The 26,743-nt window shown below is 37.2% G+C and overlaps 1 protein-coding gene and 1 pseudogene across 5 annotated transcripts in view; one reads left to right on the forward strand and one right to left on the reverse strand.

Moving 5' to 3' along the window:
* ST6GALNAC3 (ST6 N-acetylgalactosaminide alpha-2,6-sialyltransferase 3) overlaps window positions 1-26,743 on the forward strand; it is a 580,324-nt gene that overhangs the window by 332,140 nt on the left and 221,441 nt on the right. The window lies entirely within an intron of this gene.
* LOC141572593 (U6atac minor spliceosomal RNA) lies at window positions 19,792-19,927 on the reverse strand (annotated as a pseudogene).

Raw genomic sequence — 26,743 nt, forward strand, 5'->3', positions numbered from 1 at the left:
GTTTGCTGGCCCTGTTTCCTCAACTGAAAGGCCCTACTTTTTGTATTCCTGTCACATAAATCTGTTAAGGCACAGCTCAAGGATTAACCCTTTTATGCAGCTGTCTCTAACAGCCCTGTTTATGTCTCCTTCCTATACTTCCTCAGGCATTTATTTTCCTGCCCTGTACCTTGCACTTTGTACAAGTTGCTTTGACTGTTTCTTATTCTTTATGTATGGTTCTGGCTGACCAACAAGATCAGCAAGATTGGAAGCCCCTCAAAGCTGTCTTACATGTCTCTGTGCAGAGTACTCTGTATATATTAGGTCCTCAACAAATATTTGTCGATGAGAATGTCAATTTTGTAAGCACTTGGAGACAATACTCAAAGGCCTTTTTGCAACTACTGGAATCTGCCTGGAGCTGATTTTATACTTAAAAGTAATGTTTTCTGAGCCTCTTTCTTATAGGAATGTTGTAAAACCTCTTGGCAGAATGAAGCACAATCCCCTATGCCCTAAATTCAAAGGCCTTCTCCTAGAGGAAGTATCCTCTTAGCTGAGAGTTTACGGGAGAGGCCAGACACAAAGGGATCAGCATCACAGCCCTGGCAGCCCCCTCTCCTGCTGAGGGCAGCTGTCTCAATCTTCCATCTTGGAAGGGCCCTTAACTTACTTTCTGAAAGAGCAGGAGCTGCATCATCTGTAGCTGATGCCACTTAGCAAACCCCAGAAACAAAAGCAGGTGAACACTGACTATGCTTGCTCAGGTTTCTCACTAACTAACTAGATAAGCTTGGGCAAGTCAGTTCCTACAGTCTCAACGCTTTATTTCCTCCACTCTAAAATGAATCAAGAACTTCAACATTAAAATCAGGAGAGTTAAATTGTTCCAAATAAAATGAAAATTGTATTTTAGTTAAAAAAATAAAACTCAGGACAAATCCACTTGATTTTTTGTTGCTCTTCATTTCATAGAGGCAAATGCATCACAAATTATCTTCTCCAATCTCTCTCTCTCTCTCTTTGTCTCTCTCTCTCTCTCTTTGTCTCTCTCTGTCTCTCTCTGTCTCTCTCTCTGTCTCTCTCTCACACACACACACACACACACACACACACACACACACTTCTCTATCAATCAGTTTTTCCCAGAAATTTCTTGCACAGGGGTTCTCTTCTATGTGGAAGAAACTGCCAATGAAATAGGACATGGGAATAGGATAAAAAACTGACTTCTTGTTGGAATGTTATATTTTATACACAAAAACATCTGGCTGAAATATGTAGCTAGGTTGCCTTTATTGATTTTTTTTTTCTTTTATAGTGCTGAGTGATTTAGATTTTCTGAGTTAGAGACACTGAACATATCTGGAAGTCTCTCTTTCATTTGTACCATCTAAAATATTTTATTGTTTAATAAAAATAAAACAAAGAAATTGAGCAGCTCACACACTTACACAAGTGATCTTCATTAGTGAAATGTGGGGAGGGGGGGAGTCTTCGTTCTTATGTTGCTTTTCTTGTGTGGTTACACCCTGTGCCACCCTTGCTACCTTCTGCCCTTTCTCTCTCTCTCCTCCTGGTATCTGCTCCCTCTGTTGCCTCTGTATCTCTCTTTGTTTTTCCGCAGATCTCTGTCTTCTGCTACTTACGCGTATGCCTTTCCATATCATGGTGTTTTGAAACAGGCTGATGTGATTACTGTCTTTTCATTCTTCCTTTAAAAGTGTTCTCTGTCCTGTGTATCTTCTAGATTTCTGGTAATGCTGTCATTCTTTTTAGGTTTTCTGCTTCTTTTGATTTCATTTTTTCTTAATTTTCTTTTTAATCCTATGAGAGAAAAAGAAAGAGATTATTCTCCCTCTTACTCCAGGAATTTCTTTCTGTTTCATTTTGTAAAGTGGGTATGCAATCTGTCTTAAGGTCCAAAAGAATAGTTAACAGAGTGGGTGGTGAGGTTATGCCTAATTTCTATTTTCTTCATTACAGTATTCTGTATTTTCTGAAATTGCTTCATGGTACACATCTACAAATATCTATAAATAGAATGAAATAGCAATGGAACTATTTCCATTTTGGCAAGGAAAAATTATGAGTGCCTGGTGGTGGGGACAGAATCCCAGAGAGCAGTTTCCAGACTCTCGGCCTCACGTGGGGAGGTGCTGGCTTGGGTGGTGAATGACCATCAACTGTGATTGGTTGGTCATCAGTTGTAACCGGTTAGCCAATTGGCTACTGATATAACTGCCGTGCCTGCGCTGGTTGGTCAGTTGGTTGGTTGACAGGCAGAGAAGCGGGTGGCAGGTTGCAGGTCATGTGAATTCAGCCTCCAGTGAGACTACAGTGGTATGACTCCCCTACCTGTGGCTCCGTGGGTGTGCATTTTGGCCTCACCATATCCTGCGTTCTTATGTGGGGAGCGGGAGCAGAGACCCCGCAGTCTGCCTCGCACGACACTGGCTTTAGACCTTGCTTCTAGCTCTCCATCTGACCTCCTTTTGCTTGTCTGTCTTCACCACCAAGCATGACTACAATGGCTGGCTGAGCTGGAGATGGACAGCAGTCCATGGGGACTGTGGAAGTGATCCAATGTTTAGCAGGCGCCCACAAACCTGCAAGTCAATGGGGCACTTCTGTTGAATCCCCAAGGCTGGGCTCTTGCTGCCAGTTGTTCCTAAATGGAAGAAACAGAGGAAATAGCACCAATAGCCTTATGAAATCCAGCACCCTTAGCCAAATATGACAGTTTTTGTCTCCCATGGAAAAACCCTCTTGTTTATTTGATTAAACAAAAATAAAATAAGCTGCAGAGCAGCAATTTAAAGTCCAATGAGACACCAACTTTATTTTAAGGCTGCAGTTTTGAAAGCTGCTGATGACAGGAGATAAGGGTGAGATGTGATGAGGCTTATTCATTATAATAGCATCATAGTGCGATTACAGAGGTTCATTTTTAATTTTCATTTTATCTATTTATTCATTCATTTATTTTGGCATTCTTACTGGTTGCTTTTATTGATTACTGCATGCTTGTTTGAGTTGCATGACCAGTGTTGATGCTTGCTCACTCCTCACAGACAACCTCAAACAGAAAACCTTGGCAGGCCACCCAGAAACTAAGGTGGCAGGACTCAGAGACAGAGGTAATAAACTCTGACCAGAGAGCAGGCTCATTGCTGCATGCCCATGAAATTGTTGCCACTCATTGTATGCATGTAAACATAGGCATGCTATTTTGGGACTATAAACTGTCAGGTTCTAAGCATTTTGGGGTTTCCAGCTATTAACAAAACATAAGCTTCTAGCCCAAGGAATCAACACACAAAGTACAACAGATCAGCATTTTATTTATTTATGCAACAAACATTTATTGAACATCTATTATGTACGAAAAACCCTGCAACAATGAGGAACATGGAAATTTAAAGCTTTTAAAGCCCCTCTTCTAGTGAGGGATGCAGACGTGTTAACAAATTAAATGTAAAGCAAGCTTATTTAAAAAGTATTTTAGAAGAGGTAGCTATTTACAGGATGCAGTAGAGAGAGAAGTTAAAGTTATAATAAACCATTTTTTATTGTCATGTGAACAAAATTGTCTTTGTATTGAATTCATTGAAGTTGGTTGATAAATATGTACAACTGCATATATGAGCTGTCACTGGAAAATAACTTTTTATTGCCATTTTATATTTTGGTAATTCATGTTTAGTGCTCTTAGTCACTTAGTTTCTCAATATCTCATTTTCCTTATGTGTAAAGTTGAGTTAATAATTCATATATTCAATATTCAAAAATAGGTTAGGGATATTAATATATATATACAAACATATATATCAGAAAGTTGATTGAGAATACCAAGACTATGAATCTATAAACAATTTGAAAATATATATAAAATGAAAGATATTATAAGTGTTATTGTTTTAGCTTATATATGAGAAAACAAGTGATTATATATTATGGAAAGTAGATTTATGAAATGTATGAATTTGGCAAACAGTGAGAAAAATCTAGTATCTCTTCTTTCAGAAATAAGAACCATTCTTATTCTGTTGCTAGAGTAAAAGTTAAAGGAAGTTTTAGAGGTTTGACATCCCATGTTTGGTGGATCATAGATAATGATTGTGCTGAATGCTGGGCTGAAAATGTAAAGTGCATTGTGCTGAGACCCTGGTAATACTTTTCCTGAATAATAATACTTTCCCTTAACTATAAATCAACTAAAATTCATGTTTTTTTCTTCCTGAAAAAGCAGTTTCCACAGGATCCTAGTCAGTATTTCAGTGTAATGTCAAAATATTAGTTTCAATATATTCATGGTTTTATTGGTAAATTATTTTCCATTGATGATTAAGTATCTACAAATCATACATTATCAATTGACAACAGACCTATTGCTTCTAAAATTTCTCAAATTGGAGTGAAAACTAAAATCACTCTCTTTGTTTTTAAATCTACTTTGAATGAGATTTGTAATCCAATCTCTTGCATTATAGCATTTGACTGTAAAAAGTATAAATCTTCTCTATGTCAACATGCAATTTTCTAAACTCACTGATGCTCAGACTGCTAATAATCAAATAAGACTGAGTTCCAAAACTAGATTAAAGGACAATTGATTGAAGATGACAGTAACTCATGAAGGACCTGGAAGTCCATCACAATATCACATTTAGGTCATTAAGACTATGAGTTGTAAATTAAAGCCTATAAGGATGTTGCTTTCTTTTAGAATGAATTAACCAGTGTTATTATTGAACTATCCTGAATCACATTTTTTTATGTAATGAGGACTATGTAATTCTTAAGAAATCTAGGTCAACATTTCTGTTTTACTTGTTTGTGGTGCATCAGCCATTATTTAATACCTTAAATATTGGGAGATGGGGGTGGTAGAAGCCCTTTACCAAAAACGAAGTGGGTATATAAATGTGAGACTTTTTTTTTTTTAACATTTAACAAAAACTTGGCTTTGTACCAGGCACTGTGCCAATTGTATTTCTTATATTATCTCATTTAATCCTTATAATATCTTCAGGAGGAAAAATATTACTCCCCCTCCACAAACACACAGATAAGGGGATTGAGACATTACATACAACCCAAGTTTATTTTGTCTAAGATCATTTACAGCCTACTTGAGGATTTTTTTTTTTTAATTTTAGTAATTTTCCCCATTTTTGAAAACTGACCCAACTATTGATTATGGCAGCACCATTTTTAGGAACCAAATCATTGGATAGTCTACAACTTTTATCTCCACTCTCCAACCAGGAGGTATGATGAAAAGTGGACCCTTGCTCTGACCAAAGGTTCGGTGTGGATAAATTTTGATCTGCACTTAGCTGACCTACTCTTGCTGTTATCAATCCAGGGTTCTTAAAACTCCTTTTTCCCATAATACCTGTGACTATGTGTCCATAGCAATAGTGCAGTGTCACAAAATGATCGACACCTTCTTGATTCCTTTGTTTAATTTTTTCGTCAAGTCTTCACATCCTCAAAGGAAATATACTTGATAAACTCAAGTCCAAGGATGACAGCAAAAGCCCCACCTAATAGAAGAGTCCTTAGAAGTTGATTTCTTAGGTACAGCTTTTTAGGTCTCTCAAAAAACTGATTCATAGCCCTTCCTCTGGAGTATAGGATTCTCAATTTGAATAGCTCTGTTAGGTTTCATTTCATTGCCACTCGGCAACCCTGTTCAGTAAGATTTTCTATTGTCTGGTTGCTCTCACAGTCAGATGTGTTTTTTTGCTTTCTAATGTGAATTTGTTCACTGATAAATGTATCATTAATTTACTCTTAGTGTTCAATGAAGTCTTTTTTTTAATAACTTGCTGAATTACTTATAACAGAAAAAAATACGTATAATTTTACACTAATAATAAGAATGATTCATTTACTTTCATTTTGTGTTTTCTCAATTTCTTAAAATGAATTCTAAGAATTTACTTGGTAAATAATTGGTTCTCAATAAGCACTTATTTTAAAAATTCATGTCAAAATAAAAAGACCTGAATATTCTAAGTGCGGCCAAGTTTTAATCTAAACTAAATTTTGCTTATGATAATTTATCTTCCTAATTTATGAACCAAATCTTAATACTAATTTTGCAAACACTGATGACTTGTGGTCCATTTAGGAATACGTTATGATTTTCCTTCAATAATCCTAACATCATTTAATGAGATGCTATGAAACAACATATTCTGACTTTCTAATAAATCATTTAATGGCATTTAATTCCTGTAGACCTGCTTTTCTTCTTCTTAACATTCTTGTTTGAGATTCACAGCTACAACCCCTGCCTTCCTCATGTGAAGTAGGGCAAAATCTTTTTATTCTCTCTCTTCCTCCCTCACTCCTCCTTTTATATCATTAAGTATCCTGTGCTCCAACCAAGCAACATTTTAAGCTTCCCTTCTTGCCATCAAGAGAGAAAGCATAAAGCTCATAAATGCTTGTTATTCTCCCTATAATTCTGGTTCCCACCTTTCCTCTTCCATATCTCTCCACTGGGCCAAATGAGGGGCATCTTTGAGCCTCACAAGTGGTGCCTCCTAGATGAACCCTCCCTGCTATGCCTACAGCGAGGCAGCGTGGTTCCTTCTTTCCCCTGGGCTCTCATACTTCCTGGATACTGGTCAGATTGTAGAACAGAGTAGCTATTTGAGTAAATGTCTTCTTCATCAGCTACAATATGACCTTTCTTTTAAGCAAGGGGCAGTTTTATTCTTTTTGTATCTGGAACACTGTGTTCAAAAAATACTAACTTGGAAATCAGAAAAGTGGTGATACTATGAGATTAAAGTCTCATAAATCTTTTTCTTCTTTGAAATAAGAATCCAGTTGCTCATTGCTACTTATCTTTCTTGAAGGCTGAAGTGGATATTGAGATGTTTTGGGAAATGTCGGAAGGTTTTCCATGGTAACTTAGTAACTCTTCCATAGTAACTCTTCACCTAAACTGTTGGTCAAGGTAAGTAATCTCCAAGGGAGGGCATGAAATGTCAAATATTATTGGTTTCCCTGTGACAGCGGGTAAATGGTATAGTAAAGAGTCTTTGTAAAAGAGTTATGGTCAAAACTAAACTGAGCTGTTTCAAGAGACTCTTCACTCTCCCTAATATGTATAGCTTAAAATAAAACCTAATGTATAGACATGAAAAAAAGGAAGTTTGTTTAAAAAGGTTTGGAGCTTTGAAACGCTAAACTTTATGATTTCAATTTCCTCTTATATGTGTCAGTAACTCTTCAGAATTTAGGAGTGTTTAAAGCACTTGGTTATTGCTTTAGGTTGAAAAATGTGCTTTTACAAAAGTATACCATCTCTGAAAGTCTTTTATGTTCTCTCACCTACCAACACTCATTTCTATTCAATTGCCACTAAACCCAGTTTTGCAACCAACTATGGACCTGATCGCATACATGGTGTTAGAGAAATCTGTAGAGAGTTGTATGTTTCTTATTTGCATCCACGCAGTTAGTAACCATTAGTTAAGTTCCAACCACAGGTAGAGCACAGTGATAGACACTGAGTTGCCAAAGGTAAATGCAAAAGGGAGCTTATAACACACCAGACTGTAACAAGCATCACAGTGGCATTGTAAACATGATCCTATACTGGAAAATAAGCCAAAATTAATTCTGACTGATCAGAGGTAGCTTCTACATACCAGTGGTGTGATTGAGACACGTTACTTAACCTCTATCTATCTCACTTTTCTATAAATAGAGGTACCGATACCAACTCATAGCATTTAGTAACAATTGAATTCGTTTATATGTTGTAAGCTCTAAGAACAGTTGCAGATACCCAGTATGTGCTTAATAGAATATAAACATAATTGGTTTCGCAAAGGATATTCTGCACTTTTAAGGAGGAAAAGGTAAGAAAGGACTTCCCGGGCAGAGGTAACAGCCTAAGTTGGAACAAAGACATGGAAGTATGAAGTGTGCTAGAGGAGTTCTGTGTGGCTAGAACTTTCTGTTAATGGGAAATACTGAGGAGATGTCCCACAAATGTAGTTAGACACCAAATAAGAAAGAGTGTTGTATGCCAGATCAAGAATATCTGACTTTGATGTTTATGTTTTCAAAAAGTAAACTTTGTGGCAAAAAGCAAAACAGAAAGATGTTTTGTAAAAGAGGTACAGACAAGGAGCCCAGTTAGGGTTACTAACTGGTTATGACAACAGCCCAAGTGAGAGATGATGGGGCCGAGATGAGGACATGCTATCCTTGGGAAGGTAACAAGAACTAGGATTTGAAAGCAGAGACTATACCAAGGGCAAAATACCAACTACAGGTGTATCCTTTCCCTTTTCTAGAAAACAGAATTGTATTTGATAAAATCTTATTGCTCTTCATCAAATTCTGTTTAAGATTTTTACCTTCAAACCACCCAGGAACATTATAGCCTCATATACTATAATTGATTAATTTTATGACTCACTATTTTATGTAAATGGAAGTTTTAAACTTGTTTTTTATCATGAGAGTCTCTGTCTGGCAGTAGCTAGGCAGAGAAAATAAGATAAAAGATACACTTTTTTTTTTTTTTTTTTCCAAGAGCTACTGAGTAGGAAGAGAAACAAAAAGTAACATGGACACAATCCTTAAGGAAATATGAAAAAGTATAGATTTGCTCAACCCAAAGGTTGAACAAAGGTGTATGTATCATTTGTTGAACCCTTACTATATGCTATATCCACGTGATCATCTCAATAACCCTATGAGGCAGGTACAATTATTATCTTTATTGTACAAGGGAGGAAACTGAGCCTCAGAAAGAGTATGTGACTTGCTTAAGCTAGCAGGGCAAGGAAGTATAGTGGGGAAAAGGTGCTCAAGGGAGGATTCGAATCCAGATTTGAATCCAGATTTAGATGCCCTGTATGGAGAGCACTCAAAACTAAACAATTTCACATTGAGACAAATACTATCAAATATGGTTCTTTCTTTGGCCCATGTCTCTAAGAACACACCTTGGGAGGGTGAGCTCTTCTGGATGTTCGTCTCAATCTTCAGAGCATTTTAATTTCTCTAAACATCCCTTTCATGGTCTCTCACTCTTCAACTTATTAGTGCCTTTTGTCGCTGCATTTCTGTCCTTCCAGTCCACTCCAATTAAATACTAATTGAGCAAGTCATGTGACCGAGTGGGAAGAACCTCAGCCTCATAGTTAAGGGGTTGGGACCTCTAATTGTGTGTCCTGGGTTAGCTGGGGTAGCATCAGTTATAGTTTTCCCTCCATAAAATGAGTTGCTGCCCATTTCCCTTTATGATCTCATGATTAGTTAGCTCTAAAGTTTGCCACCCGGAATTTATCTACAGAAAAACTCCATCCCAAGCTGATTTATTCCTCCTCCCTGATTGTCTCCACACCAGTTGTTGTGCGCTTAGAGGAGGCTACACATTTCACATTTAGGAGGCGACACACCAATTTTCACATTTCCACGAGCAAACCACAAACAAGGTAAATCTGCTACCTCCCAAATAATACAGCATATTCTATAACCCAAAATAAGTGATTTTCTGATTTTGCTCTCTTTTGGAGTATCCACATCACTTTGCTGTCATTAGCATGACTTGTTCAGAGTTGACTGGATTGGTTTTACTCCATGAACGTCCAAGAGGCAATCTGTACATGTTATGATATAATTTATCTCAGGCTTTAGGGCACCATCATGGAAACTAGGGGGAAAAAAAAAAAAGATTAGGTACTTCTTTTTGCTTAACCAACCAAGAACACATTCTTATTCCATCTGTTCCCAACAACAGATCTGTTATCTGATGCGGACCGTGACTTGCACCCAGCCTGATATTATTCTCATACCACCTGACTTAGTGGACATCTTGGCCCTGTCCCTTTTAGGGCCCCTCTTTTGACTTTCACCCACAGAACATGACCTCTAATCCAAATATATATTTCTGTAATGGAATTTAAGACTCAAAAAGTTGAGTGCAAACAACTTGGCTATTCCTCTCTCATCAGACTCCTGGGGAATTCAGTTCTCATTTTTTCACATGTAGGACTGATGAGCTCCTACTGTGTTTAAGATCTTTTCCCTTTTCTCTTTAAATCACTGGCTTCCTGTAACTTCCTTCTGTGATCTCTCTCTGACAGCTATAGTATCACAATTATGATCACTCAATCTTTCTTTTCCCTGAAGTCTCCATTGCTGAAGTCTTGAGAGCACCAATGTAGTTTTATTCCAGCAGTTGCTGATATACTTTTTTAAAAAATATATTATGTTATTTTTTATTTGCTCCCCAAATTTAGACTGGTCAGTCTAATGTTCAATTTATAAGTTTTCACATACAGGTACTGGTATACTTTTTAATTATAAAATCCAAGTGTCTTGGCCAAACCAAAGCCAAAGGGCAGACCTGTCATTGTTAATTCAAATGATTTCTGGGAGAGATTGCGGCAGTGTGATCCACTTTGGCCTTGAAGAGTATAGGCTCTGTTCATTCAGCTTAGAAATCGGAGGGCTGTACCTCCTGTCTGTGAGACTCTGTTGCAGAATACAAGGCAGGACTTCTTAGAAGAGCTGACCAGGGCAAGAAACTCATGGCCCTCTGTAATTCCTAAGCATTGTTCCCTTCTCTACCCCACCCCTAAGAATCCCTACAACAAAAAGGATCTTCCTTTCTATTTTCAATAGCTTTGACCGAAGTGTGAGGGAGACTGGTTTAGCTTTCTTGGCTTTGTCAAAATTTTAAATCATGGTCTGATGCTCTATAAAAATTACTTTATAGATTTTGAAAGAAAATGATGTGAAAATGATGATAGTATGATAGAAAGTAGCCTTATGATGTTGTCTTATGCATGACAAAGCGGTCAGGCTCTCACCCAGGGAAGATGGCAAGGGAGTTGTATTTCACGTAAATACCATTTACTCTGTTTCTAGGAGACTCTGTAACGGTTGCAATTTGGCATCTTAATAACTGTGAAAGTGTAGAAAATAGTGTTTCCAATTCTTTTTCCACACAAATTTTCATTAGAGTAGTTTTATTAGAATAGTAGAGAACATTGTTTAAGGTAACTGGAATTGACTTCCTGCATCTCACAGAATCAGAAGCAAAGAAGTTGCCACCTTTCTGGAAAAGGAAGGTTAGCTTTTAATTTATGATAGACTTGGCCAACTATAGGCTTCATCATTTCCACATACAGAGTTTTCCCTTTTCCAGTGAGTCAACTGATGGCTACTGGCATGACATTCCTTCTTTAGCACTCATCTCTCTAAAATTGGATCAAATTGTAGACTCTTTACAGTTAGATGAAAGGATAATAGAAGAGTTTCAATCTATCCATTTTTCTGAGGCTGGAGGAAAGAAAAGTCCACGTATGCTCTCAATGTATTTCTCAATTTTCCCAGATCACTTTTCCACCCTTTGTTTACCCATTTATTTAATAACTTTTACCCAATACCACTTCTGGGCCCTTCACTGTGCTAGGCACACAGCCCAGTCAGAGAGAGGCAAACTTACAAAACACTGTAATGAAACTCGAGAACTTTTCAGGAACCAGTTCATGAAGAGCCTCGTAAACCATTCTGGTCTTGAAAATAACAATTTTGAAAATCCCTGGTAGATAAAAATCACAACAGTGTTATCATACATTTGCATACAACTTTATTTTTCAAAGTATTTTGTTGGTTTTGATGCCATTGGATTTCTATGTCTACCCTGTGAAGTAAGGACAGAAGTTCTTTCTGATTACAGACAAGGAAAAGGGGACTCGTCCGTGGTCACACAGCTAGTACGCCACAGACAGGAATGAGAACTCAGGCTGCGGATTCCTAAATCAAAGATATTTCATCGTTCAGCCTCCGCTTAGGCACTTTGAGTATAGGTGGTGGCATTTCCCCTAACGACCTGCTCGTTCATGGGCAAATGCTCATATTATCTGGAGATGACTGAGTTGTCTCTCTGTCCTTGGTAATGCCCACCACAGTGGCTCCAATGTACTCAGTGCTCAGTAAATGACTTGCTGTGTGATGTAGTTTATACTCTCTCGATTTTACATCATAAGTCCCTTTACTTTTGTCCTTAGGGGAAAAGAAAAACATGAAAAATCAATGGGGATAAACTAACTGGCTGGCATGGAAGAAGAGATTAGTTTTTCTGATGAGTCTTTACCATCCTAAACAACTCGGGATGCACTTACTTTGCAGGGAGTACCACATGCATAGGATAGGGTCAGGGTTCTGGTTGGGAGTCACTAATGTTAGTCCTTCTGCATTTCCACTGTTCCCTCTTCTCTGGAGAAATGAGCTGGGGAACAGCATCTTACAGTGAGCAGAGTCACCACAGGGACTAGTGATGGCTGTCTTCTTAACCAGCTGACAAGTCTTGTGTCTCTGTGAATAGACTGAATCAGGACTCTCTTCCTCTCATGATAAGGACCCCAAACTTACTCTAATCCCTCTCAGTCAAACTCAGAAGATTTTTGTCATCGAACCGCAATTCTTAAGTAATACCTTTTTAATTTCTTCTTTTTGTTAATCAAAGGCATGTAAAAATGCTAAGCAGAACTGCCGATAAACCAGTACCGACTAGAGAACTCTATCTAGCCCAAAGCAAGGAAATGTGATGATTGTGGTTAGTATATAGAACCTTATCGTTGATATAGCCAGAATTTCCATTAAGCTTTGTCAGCAGTTGAAAATGGTTTTCTACCTTGGTGAAAACTTCAGAGACTACTGAGAACCAGTTAGGATGTGACTTGGGAACATCTCCTCCAGGAAGCCTTCCCTGATGCCCATGCTGAGCCAAGTGTCAGAGAACTCTGCATGGAACAATCTCAGTGTTGTTAATAATGGAGTCCCAGACCAGCAGCATCAGTATCACCTAGGAGCGTGTAAATTCTTGGGCCTCACCCCACACCTGTTAATCAGAAACCCTGGCATGCAGCCCTGCAATCTTTGTTGAAACCATCCTTCTAGGTGATTCTGATGCATGCTTGAGTTTGAGAACCCCATGTCTTATTGACAAACATATCATACTAAAATTATCACCTTATATTGTGCTCCAAACTAGACCGGACGTTGTCTGAGGGTAAGGACCATTTTTTTTGGTAGTCACATTATGCGTGCCTGCCTGTGTGTGTGTGTGTGTGTGTGTGTATGTTACAAAAATGTAACCTGCTTTTATTGGCTCCTCTTTTGCTCCTTTCCAACAATATATCATGAACATTCTTTTGGATACAGATATTTTGTGATAGGATATTTGATGGCTGGGTAGCATGTTATATTGGTTATATCAAAATTTCTTTAATTTGCTATTATTTGATAACATGTTCTTTTATACATTATCTTTTTATGAAAATAACACATGCATATACTTAAAAACCTGTTTAAAGCTAGCAGCCCGTTTACCACCACCAGCACCACCCCCACCATCACCCCCACTCCTCATTCTTATTTCTAGGGGCAATTGTTTCCCACCCCTTTAGATGATGCTATTTATATCCATGTTTCTAAATAACATACATATACTCCTCTGGTGTCACAATTTTAGACATCTATGAAATTCCTATGATGGCAGTTGAGAATTTGTCTTTCTCATATCCCTACACCATTATTTTCCCATTCTTCCAATATAACTTCATCCTATATTTTAGTTAATGCAAAAGTTCAGTATTTAAAACTGGGTAAACATTATTCAAAGCCAAGAAGTATGCTGTTTCTTTTCTTGAAAAAACTTTTTTTGAGTGATGCTAGTTTCCTTGTATTTTTACTCTCACAGTTTTCTAAATAGTCCATTAACACTGCCATGTGCACATGAATTTCTTTTTCCTTAATATTCAGACCTATTGTCATTTCTGGACAGGATGCCCTCCAAGCCTCTTATATTGTTGTTACAGGATCCCTGCATCACATTTGTTAGACTTGTGGTTCCTGAATCCTTGTCTTCCTAGTTCTTGGTTAATGGCCTCATTTTGCTGGATTACATCTTCTAGAAGCTTCCTAAGAAAGGGTGGATAAGAAAGATAAGTTTTTTGCATTTTTGTCTGGAAGACACTTTATTCTACCCTCATGGTGTATTGATAATTTGGTTAAGTATATAATTAGCTGGGAAATCTTTTCCCCAAGAATTTTGGAGAAATTTTTACATCATTTCCTAGTTGGGAAGTCTTACACTTTTGATTTTTTTGCTCTTTTGTGCCTGACCTGATTTTTTTCTCATTAGAAATATTAAGAAATTTTCTTCATCTCTGGAGTAATGCTATTTCAATGTGACAGGCTTATGTGTGGGTGCTTTTAAACAAATGGTGCTAGGCTTTAGTGAGCAATTTGAATATGGAGACTCCTGTTTGTTTATATGCAATGCGGAATTTTCTGAAATTATTTCTTTGATAATTTCTTCCTGTCTAGTTTCTTCAGTTCTGTTTTGGAACTTCTCTTAGTTTTATATTAGATATGGATTTGTTCTGAGTTTTGTTTTCTTTTCTTTTTTTTTCAACATTCATCTCTTTGTTCTTTTATTCTGCTTTCTGTCAGATTTACTTAAATGTATATTCCAATAATCAGGTTTTTAATATTCAGCTATTAATTTTTTTAGTTTCAAGAGTTCTTTTGCATTCTCAGAGTGCTTCTGTTTTATGAGAATTTGTCCTTATTTTCTAGATACAATATCTTCTCATTTATATCATGCTATTACATTTTCTTCTGTTTCCTGCACATATTATGTATGCATATTATTTTTTTACCATTTCCTGTTGTCTGTTTGTTCTGATTTTTGGCTTTCATTTTGGAAGCTTTTCCCAATTTATGGCAACTTCTGCTGCTGATTTACATGTAAGAGTAAAGCCAAGAATAAAGGCTAGCTGAAAGCTATGTGTTGGGTGGAAGGTTTGTGTTCACAGTAGCTTGGTCTAATTTAGTATATATGTAGGTTTGACCCTAGGGACACATTTTATTTCTCCAAGAAACATCACAGTCTGCTGGGGACATAACCTTGGCTGCTCGGATGCTGAGGGTATTGCCATTCAGTGTGCAGGTTTTGGGGTTTCAGCTACAGGGTTTCATGCCCACTTTCCATTGTGCCCACTGCTCTCTCAATTTCATTACTCTTTCTCAGAGAGTATTAGCATTGCAGGACTATTCTCCAAGTACTGACTTTGAACCAACACTTCATCCGTCTTTAGCCCAGTATTTTGGTTTGCCTGTTAGAGTAACTTGGAGTCTTAGTCTGGCTGTTACTATCCCTATAAATAAAAATCAGTTAAATTTTCAGAGCTTCCTTACTTTTCTCTATAAAATGCCAGCCTCACAGGGACATCATAAGGATTGAATGAATTATATATGTAAAAACACTTTGTGAACTAACTGTAAAGCACAATACAATTCTTTAACAAGATTGTGACTTCTCGGTGTGGCATTGGAAGGCACCCTCATACTTTGCCAGAAGCATGCACATTGCTGCAGATTCAGGATGGTCTGCTACAGTTTACAATGTGCTTTTATGTATTCCTAAAAGCAGTGGAGAACAAACTTGCTCCTTCAGAGTCTGGAAGCTAGTGAGAAATTTCTTTTGAGTCTTGTATAATCTTAAAAATACACGTGAATCTTGCATGTTGCTCCATAGTGTATCTGTTTTAATAGAAAAGTAATGTTGTTAAATCCCTTATCATGGTATGAAACTGACAATTCAGGAAGATGTACTGTATTATTTCTGGGATTTATATACCTCCTAACATGTCAGTAAATATCCCTGGGAGTGCACATGTTTCTGCTTTTGTATAGAAATAAACTCTCAACCATCATTTCTGAGAAATTTTGTTCCTTCCACTTCCTTATTTTTAAATTTAGATTCAAGATGGGCTGAGAATTAACACAGACAGAGAAATATGGGGATAGAATGGAATTGATTGTAGGCTGCTGAGGGGAGTAGCTTATTACAAGTACGTAAACATGCTTGCTCCCTGTTGCTATGCAAAACAATAAAAATTGCCAGGGGAGTAGAGAAGAAAATTAGCAGTGTTTCCATATTGCAGGGGAGAAAAGTGACGACATTGGGAGCAGAAATTACAGGGTATGCTCATTTAAATGAATACAGATAACAAAATGTGAACTTTGTTGAATACACAAGGTCTATTTTATTTTCTGTGTGTCCACTAAAAGGAATGGTATATCCCATATTGATTATTTTAAAATGAAAAAACCGTCTACTTCTAATAAGTGTTTTAACAGTGCTATGGGATAGTTTCCATAATTTTCTGCCTTCCTCAATCTCCATCAATCCTCACTCCTAAGTAAATATCCAATCTAAGTGAAAACCATGTTCACGCTTCGGAAGCACTTTTGATGCAAAGCCTCTAGACCCCTCTCAAACATGTTGCTACACTGAAGCACATCCCTCAATTCTATACGGAACCTTCCATGGTGTGCGTGTGTGTGTGTGTGTGTGTGTGTGTGTGTGTGTGTGTGTGTGAAAATACATGTAACATAAAACTTGCCATTTTCACATTTTAAAGTGTACAATTCATGGTTTTTAGTACATTTACAATATGCAAGTATCGCTACTATCTAATTTCAGGCTATTTTCATCACCTAAAAGGAAAAGCCATACCTATTAAGAAGTTACTTTCCATTCTCCCTTCCCTAGTCTCTGGCAATCACTCATTAGTCTGCTTTCTGTCTCTATGAATTTAGTTATGCTGGATATTTCATGTAAATGGAATCATGCAATTTTGTGGCCTTTGTGTCTGGTTTCTTTCAGTTAGCATGAGTTCAAGGTGCACTGAGGTTTTGGCGTGTATCAGTGCTTCGTTCCTTCATATGACTGAATAATACTTGAGTGTATGGATACACCAGAGTTTGTTTATCTATGCATCAGTTGATGGACATTTGAGTTGTTTCCACCTTTTGGCTATTGTGAATAGTGCTGCTATGAACATTCTAGTACAAATCTTTATTTGAACACAAGTTTTCAGTTCTTTTGGGTATATTCCTAGGATTAGAATTGCTGGGTCATATGAGTTTATGTTTATCTTATTTAAGAACCACTAAATTGTTTTCTGCAGTGACTACCATTTTGCATTCCTACTAGCAATAGATGGGAGTCCCAACTTTTCTATATCCTTGACAACACTTGCTAGTTTTCTTCTATTTTTTTTTAAATAGCCATCCTAATCCATGTGAGGTGACATCTCACTGTGGTTTTGGTTTGCATTTCCATAATGACTAATGAAATTGAACATTTTTTCATATGCTTGTTGGCCATTTATATATTGTCTTTGGAGACATGTCATTTGACCATTTTTAAATTGGGTTGTTCATTGTGACATGATGTCTTAAGCGTAAACCTTGAGACAAATTGGAAACTACTAGTTGGTCATTTTATTAGAAATCATGCATCTTGTAAAAGTCTCAAGAATAAATTTTGCTAAGTTCATTGTGCACTATTTCACTAAGAAGTCCCTTCTCATTTCTTTCCCCTTTGATCATTGGTCCTCTGGCTCCATCTGTCAAGAAACAAATAAATGAGACACTACAGAACCAAGTTTCACTATTGCATCTGAAGTTTCATCACTGTGGGTATCCAGGAGTCAGCATTGCCATCAAAGACAGTTGCTAAATTGGCCTGAGTTCATTATTCTTCATTTGCATTAGCAATTGCTCTAAGCAGTAACAATATTATAACCCAAACCAGCATCCCGTTGTCTTTCATTTATTTGATTTAATACATAGCGATGGAGTCTCTTAAAGAGCATTTACTTTTCTTCACATCACCGAAATTATTCTCAATGGAAACATTTAGCCTGATAATGTGGATGAATTCCCTTTTAGATCCAGTGACAAGGTGGGAATCAGAATGTCTCATTGTTTGACCATTTTGGGTAAATGGGTAAGAAAAAGAAGGAATGGGAGCAGATTTTACTGTGATTGAGTTAAGCTTCTGTGAGTTTGAGTCAGGGGAATAGGAGTAACATTTGTGATCACTTCATTTCAATGTTTCATTTATTGAAGTAAGATCATAGGACAAAAATGTCCAACTTAGGAAAGGTAGAAGTGGAATTACATCCTGGCAGTCAAGATTGATCATTGTTTTATTTAATCTGATTCTGCTTTTTTCTTCTCACCTATAAATTTGTTCTTTATGCTATTCCAAATCTGCTGGTAGTTCATATCCCCTATAGAATCCTCTATGCAAAACACATAGTGATCAGTGATCAGTTATCATTTGAATCTTCATACAACTTTAATAAGCTGTGTTTTATATTTAAGTAGTTTCTCCCCTGATGGTTGCCCATGGCAGACTTTGGAGTTTGATAGCTCTTCACTCCTTATTTTACATTTCATCTCACAGTAATTATACCCTGTGCCCTTAAGTCTCAAAAGCATCAAAATATTTAAAATTATATGATTAAACACTTCAGATAACAGTATTAAAACTTCAGGAAAAAACACTCTAGAGCAAGGTGCTTCATGCTGGAGTTTTTATTCCACTTCCTTCTTCTCTAAAACCTCTATGTCAGCACGGGCGTCTGTCATGCTTGTTATAAGTTCAGGGGGACTCCCTTAAAAAGTCTAATCATTCAGGATGCCATTTTGAAAGGGAGCTTTTGCCACCAGCATTGAGGGAGGAAACAGAATGATGGTCTTGATGTTGACAGTGATAATGATTCATTCTAGCCATCAGTATGTGTTGGACTCCTGATGCTGTGCTAAGCTCCTTATTATACATCATCATGTTTAAGCCTTACCACAAACCCACCAGGTGGGTGTTATTACCTTTTCATTTTACAGATGGAAAGACTGAGGCTCAGAAGGTTGTTCAAGGCCACTCAGGTACTAAAAGACAGACTAAGAATTTAGACCTAGAGTACCATGATGACAGCTTTGAAAAGGCAAGCTGCGTAGGTTGTTGGAGGTACCTAGCATGTCTTTAGCATGGCGTCCTCTGGACAGTGTCCATGGTTGTCTCAGTCAGACTGACCACATGGCTGCCTGTTTCCTCAGCACCCTGTTATCATCCATGTAGTAATTATCCCCATACTTCTCTCCATCCTCCCAGGTTGTTAACTTCTGGAGAGCATAGGCGCTGTGTCATATATCTTTCTATCTTCAGGATATAACAAAGACTAGGAACTCAAAGTTTGTGGAAGGAATGGTTGAATTAATGGGGAAAAAAATAAATGTGTATGTGTGTAAGTGAATTAATAGGTAGTTTCCTGCTCTCAATCCCAACTTGTTTTGTTGTTGTTGTTGTTGTTTATTTTTTTCAGGTTTGAGAGATTTTAATTAACACAAGGGGCTATGCCTAGTCTTTAAATCTGTCCAAGCAAATGGAATGAAAGTCTTCTAATCCTCCAGAGATTCATCTGGCAGTGAGTGACCTAAGGAAAAAGAGCCTGCCTCCTACATCTTCGAACTGCCTTCTCTTAGTTCCTTACTGTTCTGTGCAGGTCTTTGATCCCAGGATTCACACATCAGATTCATGTTTGCCTGTCTTTGCTCTTTCCGTAGTTGTAGTGCCTATAGTACCTTGGGACCCGGGAAGATTAAAAAATGCTTGGTTTGGCTCAAAATTGTGCTGTAAGTACAGGGATAATTTCCGGTCATTGGCCTCTGGGACTTCTTCAAGACTTCAATTCTCAGCTCCATCACTTTTCCATTAAAATCATTTTGAAGGATGTTAGCTTGTTCCTGATATCTGACCCATTCTATTTTCCTCTGTTGCTTTTCCTGGCGGAAGAAAGAGCCTCTTCCTTACCTCCTTCACTTCCTCTGTACATGACGTCTCCAGTGCATTCTTGATCTTTCTAGGTGATGAGGGGATTTGGAGAGTCTTTCCAGAAACAATGGTTAGAAGCCCCGAAGTAGGTGGCGCGCCTTAACCATGCCTTAACCGTAAGCGTATCGTTAGGCCCAAGGGCATCTTCCATCCTTGTCAAGGGGAGTGCTAACCTTCTCTCCTTTCATACAAAACTCTGCCTCCCAACTCTTAATATAAAATGGGCCTAACCATCTCCATAGCTCCCTGGATAAATTACCCCATTATTTTTCTCTTTAGTTTCTTCAGTCCCCATCATTTCTTTTTTAGGCTGCCGTGCGCTTTCTTATTTTCCACAACTGACACTTATATATTAGCTAAGCCAAATCAAGCCTTTTAAAACTGTAAGTGTCTACCCATTAGTGAGTCTTGAAATTAATTAAGTGGGTGGCAGTCAGCATTTTTTTAAAAAAGAAATAAACAAACTAGAAAAGAGTACAATTTAGCATGCATGGCACGTAGAAAGATACAGTAATAGTAAGACACAGTAATTGTTTCAGATTGATGGGTAAATAGGAGACACATATATATCAATAGCACTGATTAAATATCACATATTAAGACATGTTTTAAGCAGGGCAAATGCCCACGTTGACATTTAAGGCAGTATATTTCAAGATGTTTGGACACTGTGTACACTAAGAAAAACATTTTATATTGTGACCCAGTACATAATCTGAGTGTGTATACTAGATTGCTCTGTGAAGTATATTGCTTAGTGTTTGAAATACACTGTCTTAAATGATATTCCAATGTGGAACTTGTGGTCAGACGTCACTTGTCCTGCTCAAACAGGTCCTAGAGTTTTATGTTTGGTCAGCTTTTGTAAAAATTATGGCCAATGTTTAGGAAGTTTAATCCCAGTACTTATTTTAACATTATCTGAACCAAAATTAAAAATACTGCAGAGAATTGTAATAGGAAAAAACAGAAAGTTAAAAAAAAATTGATACTGGAAGCTTAACTTTGAAATTCGCAGATTGCTTCATTTTTGTCCTCTTCTTTAAATTTGTTTCTCCAAATGTTAATCTAAGAGCACTGCTGCTTTAGGTAAATTGTGGGGGCTGGGTTTACATCAGTCAATAGCGTTAATAGAGGATTTAAACTTTAACTTGCTGTGAGAGAGCCAAAATTTGCTGTGGAATTCATTCATGTGCAGAGCTGCCTCGCACAGCTCATTGGAGATAAGACAGTTTTGAGTTCACATGCCAAGCTTTTGCCACTGTATATTTTCATATTTCTCTATGACTCCGCAGAGACAAGCTTTTGATCAGTTTAGTAGCAAATTGAAAATGTTCTTCTTCAAAATATCTAATACTGAAGTGAAGTGAAACAATACTGCTCTTCCCAAAACAAGTATGTGTTGAGTGCTTACTCAGAGCTAGGCAATTGTTGAACAGTAGGGTTACAAAAGTGAGCAGGATGCAAACCTGCTGTAAAGGGTCATCTGTCCTGGGAGAGTCCCCCCTTAGGAGTTGATTTAATCTTGCCTGGGTCAGTGGGTAGACTGAAGACTCTCCCATATGCCCTTTCGGGCCCACTCACCATCCTTCACCTTGCTCTCTGCTCTGGGAGGTTGACCTACATAGACTGCAGCAAAGGGCTCTCTTGCTTGCTGGCCTTTGGTTGGGTTTAGCCAGTTAAAGCACTATCAGGAGTTCAGAAGGAGGGAGGAGAGTGAGGTTGAAGGATATATTCTCGCAGATCCTTCCTTGCAAGGTCATGCCAGGCTGGCTTTAGATGTTCCAATAACCACGCCCCCTTCTCTTGTCCCTCCCATCCCCCACTGGTACCAGGCTTGGATTACAGCACTCACCACTATGGCTTCTCTATACCCTGCTCACATCTTTCTAAATCATTCTTTCAGCATTGGTTACTTTGAGCACCGCTTTAAACCTTTTCCTTTAAGATCTTTTAGTTCTCCTGACTTTAAGCCATAGCTAATTTTCCAACGTACATGGTTGAAACAATTTCAAAAGACTTGTTTATATTTATATATGTTTCTAAGAAACCATCTTATTAGGTGTTTAAAACCACAACCTCTGGTTGCTACAAATATGTTTTATCTCCATCCAATGGATATTTGAAAAGCTCAATAAATGTTTGTTATTTTAGGTGAGGTTGATCATGACCCATGAAACAGTCATAGCCCTTACTGTTAATTACCTTGTTCACTATGCTTTGTGGTAAAATAACCTGGGAGGAACAGGCCTGTGGAAGAGTAAGAACTCACCACCTTGCTAACAAATTTGCCACCAGCCCTCACTTCATGGGTCCCACTTGAGCATTGACATCTGTTTTCAGGGAACAATGAAGAAGGATGAGATAATAATTTAAACCCCTGGCAAGAGCAACAGCAGAATCGGGGACCAATTATTCATTGCCTGCTGTATGCCAGGCATTGTATTGGACAGGCAGCATAGTAGAATCATTAAATTATCATCTCATCTAGTCATTGCAATTACTCTATAATGTAGCTTTTAATTCCATTTTATAGTCGGAGAAGCCAGGAATTAAAGAGAATAAGTGACTTATCCAGGATTGCACAACTAGTTTCAGAGCTGAGAAATGAACTCAGCCCCATCGAACGTAGAAGAGTTATTTTTACTGTTTCATCTCCCAAGAGCCTCTTTGTTTTTGCCACCAACATTGCATTTATCATCATGTTTGATCGTTTCAAAGCTTCAAAAACTTTTTTTTTTTTTAAATCTGGCATTATATAAATGGTGTAAAAATAAATCTGATATACACAATAGCCAAGACATGGAAACAACCAAAATGCCCATCGGTAGTTGACTGGATTAAGAAACTGTGGTACATTTATACAATGGAGTATTACGCAGACATAAAGAAGAAAGAAATTTTACCATTTGCAACATGGATGGACCTAGAGAACATTACGTTAAGTGAAATAAGTCAGACAGAGAAAGACAAATACCATATGATCTCACTTACATGTGGAATCTAAAGAAAAGAATAAGTGAGTGAACTAATTAGAAACAGTTTTGGAGACAGAGGAAAAACTGAGGGTTGCTAGATGGGAGGGGGGTGGGGATAAGGGGGAAGGTGAGAGGATTAGAAAACAGTCGGTAACCACAAGATTGCCACGGGGTTTTGAAAATTAATTTGGGGAACACAATCAATAATGTTGTAAAGATTTTGTAGGGTACACGATGGACATTTGTCCCATTTGGGAGACCACCTCAGGGATGATGTAGATGGCTGATCACTGCACTGTACACCTGAAGCTGAACAATAATGATTGCCAACTATAATTATATATATATATGTATATTTATATATATATATATATATGTATGTATGTATATGGTTACAGGAAGTGGAGTACAGCATTAGGAATAGAGACAGTGGAAGTGTAATGGCTTTTGCGATGTCAGAGGGATAGTGGATGGGGGAGGGGAGTTCACACAGTGTGAAGGATATAAGTGATAAACGTCTAAGTATTACTTTGTCTTGTGCACCTGAAACTAATTAAATAAATAAATAAATAAATAAATAAATAAATAAATAAATAAAATAAAATCTGATGGGGATTGGGATTAATCTCCTCCCCTTTCAGTCGTAAAAGAGTAGAGAGCATGAAATCTGAGGGAGAATGAGGAAGAATAAATGAACCGTGTATTAGCAAAGGACCTGGGGAACTCTCAAGTGAATAATAATCAAACGCTGAATTTTCTGCACTTTAGATACTGAGCCATTTGCCCTACAGCCCAGTGAGGTTTTTCTCCTGATTCCTGAGTTTGAACTTGTGTCCTTGGAGAATAAAAGGCTTTACCACTGACCAGCTCAGTCACTTCTATGTGGTTTTAGAAGAACTGTACCTACTCTTTATTCCCTTGGAAGCAAGTATTTCCTGGAGTTTCTGCACTAAGAGACTGGGGCTAGAGAGAGAGAGAGAGAGAGAGAGAGAGAGAGAGAGAGAGAGCCAAGAAGTCTATCTGAAAACTGTCAGTATCATCTTGATGGGGAGTTATGATGTTTTGACTTCAATGAAAAAGCCAAAGAAAGCAAGCTAGTCGGTTATAAATTTAATTTATGAAAATAATACCACAGGCCTAAAGCATCCAACAGTACAGCCATTGATTCTTCTTTCTTGTTCCTTGGGGAGCCATTGTTGTATTTGATATGGTGAACTTCAAATTGTCTTACTTTATCATTGAAATGTCATAGCAGCCATCCACAGAGAGCAGCTGAGGAGTTGCACGCTTACTGGGAAAAGACAGGAGAGTGTTTTTCATTTCTTTAAGAAAAAATATTACTTGGTTGACAGATTTCCCCTGTTGGTGAGGATCATTGTTTTTTCTTAATTCTTTTCCTCTCCTCTGTTTCTGCCACAAAGTTGCATTTCTTCTGTTCTGTGCATGGCATTTGGAAAACGAAAATCATAATGTTCCAGATCTGTGGTCTTTCTTAACCTCTGGGATTATTTTCTTTAATATAGTTGTTGGAAAGTCGGCTGTTACCTGCCAGAAAATAAAACAACCAATTTTTCATCACAAGTTAAATAAACATTGAAAAATCAGCATTCTACAAGGACCATTAGCTTATATATCACTGTAAAATTTTTTATGACTCTTGGTATAAAGGATGATCATATAAAAAATAAATTGTGTCATAACAAACATTTCTCCCTGTCATGGTTTATAATGGCCCTAATATCAAATAAATCTATGTTGAATATAGTTAGTCTCCAGGAAAACGGACATTCAGTTTCTAATAGTTGGGTTAAATCATTGTGATGATGACATAGTCTGAGCTATGGGAAGATGCAAACTTGTATAAACTCCCTAGATCATTTGTTTTGCAGAAGAGGAGAGATGTCTCAATGAACTGAAATTGCTCTGGAGTGACCCATTTTATTTATGTATCTGCTTATTCTGACTACCGTTTCATATACAGTACTGGGGAGAGTTTTGAACATAGCTCCCCAGGGTTCCTGTGAGAACAATCCATATAAATACATAGATTCAAAGCTATGAACAGTTATCATTTTATGTCTGTCAAATTATAAATCAGTTTTAAAGTGTAATAATCTCTGCTGGTACAATATTGGTGAAACTGCTGGACTCATATTCTATTGATAACAATGTAATTGCTTTGTAAAGCATTTTGGGAATACATAAGAGGAGCCATAGCCTTTAATACTACATTTATACTTCTGGACATTTAGCCTAAGGAAATCATTTAGAAGAATTTAAAAAAGCTAAGATGTTCATTGCAGAATGTTTTATGTTAGTGGACATCTATGTGGGTTATACACATGGTGTCTAATTGGCAGCATGTGAAATTTTATTATGCAGGGCTCAGTGAAAAAATTCTGATTATGAGAATATAAAATTATTGGATACGTATAAAAAGTAGAATTTGGTAAAATGTGATCAGATTGAGCCCTTAAATCTTATTTTAGTTTTGCATTGTTGTTTTGCATTTGATAATTAAGATCTAAAAACTACTTGACTATAAAGATGAATATGAATGGAGAAGGTTTTTTGGTTTGTTTGTTTTTCAGAAACTTGCTGAGAATATTGTAGTTGTTCAAATGTAAACCATTGAGGCCTGAAAATGTCAAGGATTTGGAAAATTAACATTTAAATGATTAAATTTAAGTAAAAATGAAACCAAACATATAAACAAAAGAGCTAGACATCGTTCTGTAAGGATGAAACCTCCTATTCTTGTTTTTTTTGGGGGGTTTAATATTGGTGCCTGGAGTACAAAGATCTCATCAGATAATCTAGACAGAAGTCATTTTCTTTAACACTTTGCAACAGTGTAGCTGGTGGCCATGGACTGAAAGTCCTTATTTGAGTGGGGTAAACAAACTTTGTGGGAGGCGCTCTTTCCCAAAGAACCAAGGACAGAAAAAGAATATGAAAATATCCCTGCCTGGCTTGAATCAGACCTAAAAACATCCATAGAAAAAGGCCTATTGGAAATAACCTAAATACCCAGCAACAGAGGATTGGTTAAATAAAGCAGGTTGTAAGACTACTAAATGGGCATTGAAAGTAAAGTTGAAAAATATATATTAATATGAGTAAAATCTACAATAAAGTTATGTGGAAAAAGGAGATATAAAGCTAGGCATAGAACATGACTCCAATTTTTACACTCTCACTCATAAGAAAAAAAAAATTAAAAGATGTAAATTTGTCAATAGTGGTCATCTGAACAGTGAGATAGCAGGCAATTTATTCTCTATTCATGTCCATATTCTCCAGTTGTTTTTTTCTCCCTTAATCAGGAGGCAGTTGTTTGTAAAAATTGTTTCTTAAATTGAATTTAATACAGGCACTCAAATGTAATGATTGAACTGATGCCTGAAATAATTTTGGAAAGAGGTAACATGAATTCAAATAAAGTGAAATAAAATAAAATGCAATTTTGATTGCATCAATTGACTAAAAGTCTTCAGCAGTGTTCAGATAAGGTCATTAGCTTTTTATGTAACTTTAAAGTAGCTCACATTGAAATGCCAAATATTAATATTTATGTATATGCAAGCTCTTTTTTTTTCTGAATTTTCTGTTGTTGTTACTAAAATTATATGTACCGCAATCAATCAATTCTTCCTCCCTCTCTCCCTCCTTCCCTTTTTCTCTTCTTTCCTTCTGGCCCTCTTTTCCCTCATTCCATCCTCCTTCCTTTCAATTGTACAATAGTGAACAGAGTGATTGAGGATGGGTTTAGTTCAGTCTGCCCATTTGCAAAAGATCTTGGGTTCGTAAAATCCTGAAAAAATGAAAGTGGCAAGCAGCAAAGACCATCACTTAAGTACTGATTAGCCACTAGATAAAGCTTTTACCCCAAAACACTTTAGTGCCTGTGATTTAAATAGCTACTTGAGAGGCACACTGAGGAGCCCAACGTTAGCCTTCTGGTTTCATCCAGTAAGAAACGAAAACTCCTTTAGCCTTGAGTCTTACTAAATAGAACACACTGTAAAAGGAC

The sequence above is a fragment of the Rhinolophus sinicus genome, linkage group LG06, assembly GCF_036562045.2.
Source record: "Rhinolophus sinicus isolate RSC01 linkage group LG06, ASM3656204v1, whole genome shotgun sequence".
Taxonomy (NCBI): domain Eukaryota; kingdom Metazoa; phylum Chordata; class Mammalia; order Chiroptera; family Rhinolophidae; genus Rhinolophus; species Rhinolophus sinicus.